An 8,359-nucleotide genomic window follows, 5' to 3' on the forward strand; every position below is an offset into this window, starting at 1 on the left:
AAATAGTTGTTCAAAAACATCGATGTTTTTTGGGTAATGTATTGTAAGCAACTATATTTTAAAACATTGAGGTTTTTTGGATTTCATGTCCTATTGGTTGATTGGAAAAGCACTTCTGACTGGCGGGAGTATGCGTAGTCTTTAGAACAGTCTTTATGTTACAGAAATGGTTAAAAAAAACATCGTTGTTTTTTTAACATAGATGTTTTTTTATCGATGTCGCATCCCTAAACGCAAGTACCACAGAGTGATAAAACGCCGTAAACGTGATCGAAATTATCCGAACTCACAGGCCAAACCTTGTACTCTTGAGCACTTCTGACGCATTGAGCTATTTCTAAAAGATATCTCATATCTTAATCTAATGTAAAAAGAATATCGGCTATGACACACATACAGCATCATAAGTTACAGTGTAGAAACATCGCGAGCGTGTGTGTGTGTGTAGATTCGTTTGTAAATAATAAATAAATTTTATAACTTTACGAACCCAGATTTTAATGCCTTATATATCTCCAGCTAAAACCTAAAAACCAAAATAAGACGTGTAATTTTTATTTAATTAGTTAATTAATAAATAGTACAGTATGCTAATATCTGGGGAAATAAGTAATAGAGCTATAAAGATGCCCATAAATTCCAATAGAAAAAAGAATGAATGAATAATAATAATTTTAAAAACATACATATAATAATGATTAATAAAAAAAAAGAGAATCAAAATATGTATATAAATAAATGACACTATCACATCCATACAATATTACACATTCGGCCTAAGGATACCAGAACACCGAAAAATTAATTTTATTTTAGTGAGTCATTTTCGCTACAATCATATCACAAAAATTGATAATAAAGTTTTGGTCAAAATAATGAAAATAATTTATAACTCCTAGCAATAAAAAATTATCAAATTCAATATTTTATGGTATCAAAAGAACATTAAAATTTATACGAATGGCACAAATCGGACGATACTAGGTAAATTTCAATTACAGATATGAGATAACGGACTTTTGATTGTTTAGTGGCTTTTATTTGCTTTAAAATGAGGTAGATATATATTTTACTACCATTATCATAAAGAGGGATAAAAATAGTTTTTCCAATGGTACCAAAATATTAGTATTTGATTAATTTATAAGGAGGATTAAAATAAATTCCAATAAATCCCATCAAATCACTTTTACCCTTCGTCGTAAACCTTCCTGTCTCACAGTATCCTTTAGTAATATTTCACTTATCTCTGTTGAACAGATCCGCTACCTAGTAATACCTCTGGACAAACGACTAACTTGGAATCCTACAAGCTGAAAAGGTAGGAAACTGCTCGTCAATTCTGACTATTACACAGCTTACTGAACAAACAGTCTAAACTTCCAATTAATTACAAAAGACTCATTTGTTTGTATGTTTGTTTATTCACTCGGTAGACCGTGGAGGTCCAAGGCCTCGCGCGATGTACTTAGAAAATAAATCGCGTATTTCTTGACGTCGTTTTCATAGGGTGGGTTCATCACTCTCCCGCCTATTGTTGTGAGTGCCACCCATTGGCTGAAGGGCCTCACAAATCCCTGGAGGGAGGTTGTGAGTGAGTATATTATATTTATATGCTTGAAAAAATCCCGGATAGGGCCGGAGACTCGAACTCCCAATCTATGGGTTGGCAGACAGGCGCGTTACCACTCTGCTACCGTCACTCCCAAAAGACTCATTTACATTACCATAATTAGGCCTATTTGGGCTTACAGAGTTGAGCTTCGAGGGCCAACTAAAACAAATCCCTTTCGCATCTTCTCCTTACTTTGTCACATATAAAATCTTCCATAATGACCTCAATGTTTCGTATATTGCACTTTTGGCCAGAACCAGATATCAATCCTTCCATGATAAACTCCCTAATCACCAAAACCCACTTGCTTCTATCTTTTCATCCTTTTCAATACTTAATAATCCTCATAGGCTCGAGGAATGTTATTGATGTTCATCCAATCGGTAGATTTTCCACAAGATTGTAACATGCCATTTTAATAGAACTTTTAGTACATTTACTTTTTTTATATTTATTTAATACGGTAGTATATTTCAATAAATAAAAAGATCCTTAATGCACGGATAGTATAAAGTTTCAAACCGATTTGTAAAAATGAGTAAACTAACTTCAGGAATTGAAAAAAAAAAAATACGTGTTTCTTTATAGTTTTGAAAATAGAATCACAAAAAAAAGTTTGCCATCCGTTATCAATTTTTTTGTCAAATATAAAAAAATATGAGGAATAGTTGGCTAGAGTAATTTCAGGATAATTTCTCAATTTAACCAATAAATAAAAGTAGTTTTTACAGTTTTAATCATTTTACGAAGTGTTTTCGATTTATTTGTAATAATTTTTAAAAAATTCTTAATTGTTTCTACTGAATGCACTGGCCGGCCTTTTCGTGTGCATCCATTCCGTAAACTTGGGCGTTTTGTCAACCTTGAAGTTCGGAAAATGCTGACCTTCGGATTCCATTCAGCATCTGATCTCAATACGGGTTTGAATATCATTTTACTTGGACTTTGGAAATTTCATTTGGACTTGAAACCTAAAATACCAGAAAACTGAAATGGTGGGGTAATCAATTATATGCCGATAGAGACATATTTAATATCATTAAAAGCGACTAAGTTTTATAATTTGAATTTATGTAAATAAAAGTTATGAAACTTAACAAAGAGATACAGCTTTATCAGCTTAGAGTAACAGTTCTAAAAAAAATATAATAAAATAAAAAAATTAAATTTTGTATTATTAGGCTTGATGGGTTTAGAGAAAAAGACGATAAGCTATTTGTTTCAACTGCAATATCAACAAAAGATGATTTACAGAAATTATAACTATCCTTTCTTTAATAAGATATTTTCCAGTAAAATCGCCAATTCAATTCTATTTTAAATGCACAATCATAATTGGGGTTATAAAGGATATCATCAAGATTTTACAGCTTTGCTTTGTATCATAAAATTTCAGATAATCTGTCAAAAATTATTCCATGCATGTGAAATCATTTCCGACTAAATTTATTTTGAATATTCTACATCAGAAAATATTCGATACGAGACACATTTCCTGACGTTTGTTCCAGTAGGCCTAGGATTCGATAAAAAGTTTTAAAACTATTTTTTTTATTTCACAAATCTTTACTTTCATTATTCTTCATTAAAAAAAATAAACTTAACCTCAGTTTTTTTGTTTATTTTCTTTTTCTTTTGTTGAATAAGAAAATTAATATGCTCTTGAAATTTTAATATTGCTATAGTTATTTTTGTGGTATCCAAACTGCTTTTATAATTTTTCCATTGTGTTTAATTGTTCATGAAGTAATGTTTCCTAAGTGACTTGAATAAAGGAAACCATTTATGTTTTATAAATGTTTTTATATTTTTTGTATTTATTTTTATTGATGGTGGTATTCCCTTGGCCATCTTCTTCTCAGCGCCCAGAAGGATTGTTAAGGATGAGCGATTAAGAACTAATAGGTTTGGATGGGTAAGGATTTTGGAATGGAATAAAAGACCCAAGAGGAGAAAAAAGGCAGTTATTTCATCCCAATTTTTAATTACTTAATTAAAAACTAGGTATAATTACTAGTCAAAATTGACGAGTCTGCCAAGTATAGGTAGGGGGAATAAAAAATGGCGACTGTTTCAAAACGTTAAAAATAATTAATATTTTATTCGGAGCACTATATCTTTACAACTACCAAGAGCAATAGAAAATCTAAGAGAGCATCATTTAAAGTAGAGTAAATTTGCTAAATTGTAAGCCCTAATAGAGCTATTTACGTTCAATAGTTCTCGAGATATAGCTTTTTATAAAGCAACATTTCATAAAAATGTTGTACAGAACATACTGAAAGAACGGAAGTTAGTGAATTTATTTTGAAAATCTCTATATCTCAACAACCATTTGACGTACAGATGTATATTAGCATTCAAATTAAAGATAGTTTAATGGGCTATAAAGTAATTCATAACGTTTATTTTCGTAGGAGTAGTCGTTTTCATGAAATTTGCTAAAATAAGTTGATTTATAGTTGTTCAGACAAATTTTCATTTGCCAAATTTATATAAATATATGAATATCATAAAAGCTACTACCCCTACGAAGATAGGTATCATAAACTATTTTATAGTAAGTTAAGTATCCTTTATTTTGAGAGTTGGGCGACATATGTGCGTCTTATGGGTCTAGAGATATATTTTTTTTCAAAAATCCAACATTTTATACGAACAACTAGAAATTAACATTTTGTGAGTTTATTTTGTCAAATATCATAAAAACTGCTATTCCTACAAAGATAAACGTTAAACTATTTTATAGTAAATTTAACTAGATTTAATTTGAATGCTGGCAGACATCTGTATGTCCAATGGTTACTAAAATAAAGTTTTTCATAAATCAAACCTATTGTCGCACAACTATAAATCAATTTATTTTAGCAAATATCATTAAAACTACAAATCCTACGAAGGTAAAGGTCATTAACTACTTGATAATACAATTATTTATCTTTAATTTGAGTGCTAATAGACATTTGCACGTCGAATGGTTATTGTAATATATATTTCTTAAAATATATTCACTAACTACTGATATTTCAGTACATTTTTATGAAATGGTGCTTTTTAAAAGGCTATATATCGAGAACTATTGGACGTAAATAGCTCTATTAGGGCTCATATTTCAGAAAATGTACTCTTCTTTAAATAATGTTCTTTTAGATTTTCTAGTGTTGGTAGTTTTTAAGAAACAGAGCTCCGAATGAAAAATTAATGTTTTTTTAAGGTTTTGAAACAACCGCCATTTTTTATTCCCTCTGCCTATACTTGGCAGACTCACCAGTTTTATACATATATTATACAGGTATATCTATTTCGGGCCAAATCTGGAAGGAATTGGATGAGTGAGTGTGTGACGTAATAAGAAGAAACAAGGATTTTGGATTGTAAAGATTGGATAAAGGAGGAATTTATTTATTTTTAAATAAGAATTAATGTAATGAACTAGGAAAATTATTCAAAATTATTCCAGGGTGAATTATGACGGGTGGGCCCGTACCAAAGATTATCTGACAATCCCCACTATTAGACTGATTTATAAGGAAAGATGAGCACACGCAATAACTGTTTGCTCTACCCTGTTGTCTAGGACCTTAATTTTGTTGTCCGTTAAGAGGATTTCCGTTGTAGAGGGGATACCCCTTGGAAATTTGGAAAATTTTAATTGTATATGTATTTGATAAAGTTTCCGAAAAAAAAAATTATATAGTGCTAAATATACCAGATCGATTCATCTTAAAATGAACAAAAAAATAGCTATAATAAATTTTTCATGAAATATATTTTAATTTTTTTTTTTTCGTAAACTCCGATCTTCCCTTAACAGCTGCCACAGCCCCGAATTATCAATTAGAATTTTTAAAATTAGAATTTCTTTTGCCAAGATATAGTTTTCCTTTAATTATTCAAATTATGCATAGCTATTTATCATTTATGGCAGCATCTTTCTACTAAACTGATAAATAAATTCCTGGACGGAATCCAAAAATATGTTTCTGGTGTATTATTTCTTATTCTTAAATTCTAATTAAAAGATATAAAAATTTAATTTGGATGGCAAAAATTGTATTAATAAAAAATATGTCACCAATCTACATACGAAATTATAATAATTATGGCATGACATAGGTTTAAAAAATATATAAGGGTTTTAGAAAAAAAAAATGTTTGGATCGAAAATTATTTATACTTCGTAATAAAAACCTTGTATAATAATATCCTCATATAATATATCACCTTGGCTGTTTAATGTTATTTATTCGCCTATGCACAAATAATAGGCAAATGACCAGAGTACAAGCACAAAAGATCGATTTGAAAATAGACACAGGTCCGAAATAATTCTCTTTAAAACGAAGTCTGTTTACCAGGAAACAGCTTTCTTTCACCCTCTGAAATAAATTAATATTCATTAAGTTAATGAGTTCTTAAAAGGGGGTATTATCCAAAGCTTTTAGTTCATTAAATCATTCATTCTTCTTTTCCAGAGTTTGACAATTGTGATACAAACGCGTTTTTTAAAAAAAAAATTATGATAGTAAATAATAGAAGAGCATATAAACGACAGTCTAAGACATTAGGGATTAAGGCATAGGGGATTAAAACGAGGAGGAGGGGGGAGACCTGTTCGGCCAGGTTGTGATATTTCAGCACTGAAAAGACAAAGGAAACCGAAATTCTAAGAAAATTATATATAATTATAACAATGCTTTGTTAATTATAACAATTATTTGTTTGAATAGAAATTTCATTAATTTTTCTTTTACTTCTAGGAGCAGCTGCCCCCTCTGCCCCTCCCCCTGGGTACGCCCAGGGGTTGCTGTCTTTAATTTATCCCTAATTATAATCATAAAATATTTAACAAGATCAGATTATTAATCGTTTTTTTCATATTATAATTTTTTTTTCATTATTTTAAAAAAAATAACGATTTTTCTAGCTTACAATGCTACAGTCGAAAAGTTTTTTAGTTCTGAAAAAAACATAGAATATTACGGCATTAATATTATAGAAATGTCATAATTTAAATTAATTATTTTACAGCACATGAATTGAATAAATTAATAAAATCTCAAATATTTTAAGTGTCGTTTCAATATGGCAGATATGTACTAATAAAAATATTACAATATTCAATGTTAAGCTATACATTTTTCGTGGCTGACAGTAATTTTTCCATTTCTAGAGAACAAAAGATATTCAATTTTTTTCCATTATAATAAAAATTGTATTAACTCCATTTCTAAGGATTTTATAGAAATATGTTCGCTTATTAATTTTATGAAATAAATAAAATTCTGCATCACTTTTTTTTTTATTTTACAGGATATAAAACAACAAGAACAGTATTTTTTTCATAAAATAAAAAAAAAGAGGGACAACAAATTGTTAAAACAAAGTTGTAACTTTTAACTTGTTTCTCAATCATGGGGGTTTTTTGATCTCAATTAACATTAAATTGGTTTCTAACTTTTTTGAACCTCCACCAACCTTTTTTATAAAATAAATTGTAGCAACCTCGTCAATTTTCCTGACAATCTGACCATAAGTACTTGCATAAAATCATGATGTGTGCATAAATATACATTGAAGAGTATATTTTTATTATAAGTAATAATATCCTATGAAGATAGTCTGGGTGGCGGTCAATAAAGGTAAAAAAAAACTATTTAATATTGACCCACGTTTCGGCCCACTTTGTGGGGCTTCGTCATGGCTAAATGAAAACAAGATGCATTGTATCAAGTTACAAAAAATGTGAATACATAAACAAAAAAAAAAATGCAAAAAAAAAAAATTGATATATAATGAAAAATATAATAATATAAATTATAAGGTTATGTTAAGGAAGTATAAAAATTGGTGAATAGGAAATTAATTACTAATAAATACAACCAAGAATTTACCACATATTAGATAAGCCTTCTAACTATCGATTTCTGGTCTCATGTCGATTCTCTTTGCCAAGAATAAGGTTGTTTGATAGTTAATGTCGAACTAAATAGGTTAGTCTTAAATTTGAAAAACAGATGTTTCCGTTTGAGTTATTATGATAAATTTAAACTTACATTGTGCGAAGTAAAATAAGTAATTGTGAAGTAAAATTGTCTACATTTTATTTCTGCTTCATTTTAAACATTTAAAAATGACCTATATCACTTTAAAAGTCACTTAATATAATTTATGAGGTTAATTATTAATTAAAAAATGGGCAACATATCGGCAAATTAATGACAATGTTTGACTTGGCTCACTTATTCTCGTAACAGATTATCTCTTTTAGACTGTGTCAAAATTGTTGATAATGCGATTTACACCCTTCATTAATTATATTAGTGTAGTTAATTGTGAATATCTAACTTGGTCCACTTATTTCCTCAACAGCACATAAGTCAAAATTGTTGATAATGCAATTTACATTTTTAACTGATTATATCAGCGTAGTTAATTAGTTAATTGTATTTTCCACAATTTAAAAAAAAAAACACTAATACATTAGTTAAAACTAAAAAAATCATATTTCATTAATTGTTTAGAAAAAGTATGTACGCAATAGGTTACTGGGAAATATAATTATTATTTAAAAAAATATATTCTCGTTTGTTTTTTTCATAAATTTATCACGGATAATTTCATTTATTTCTGACGAGAATTCGAAACTTTGTTATTTATATTTATTAATATAAATGTACTATCTATTGTTGGGTTACGCATCAATTTATTCTTTAATATACAAGTATTTATATGATTATTTAT

Source organism: Halyomorpha halys, unplaced genomic scaffold (genome assembly GCF_000696795.3).
Source record: "Halyomorpha halys isolate HHAL.00 unplaced genomic scaffold, Hhal_1.1 Scaffold81.1, whole genome shotgun sequence".
In the NCBI taxonomy this organism is placed as follows: Eukaryota; Metazoa; Arthropoda; class Insecta; order Hemiptera; family Pentatomidae; genus Halyomorpha; species Halyomorpha halys.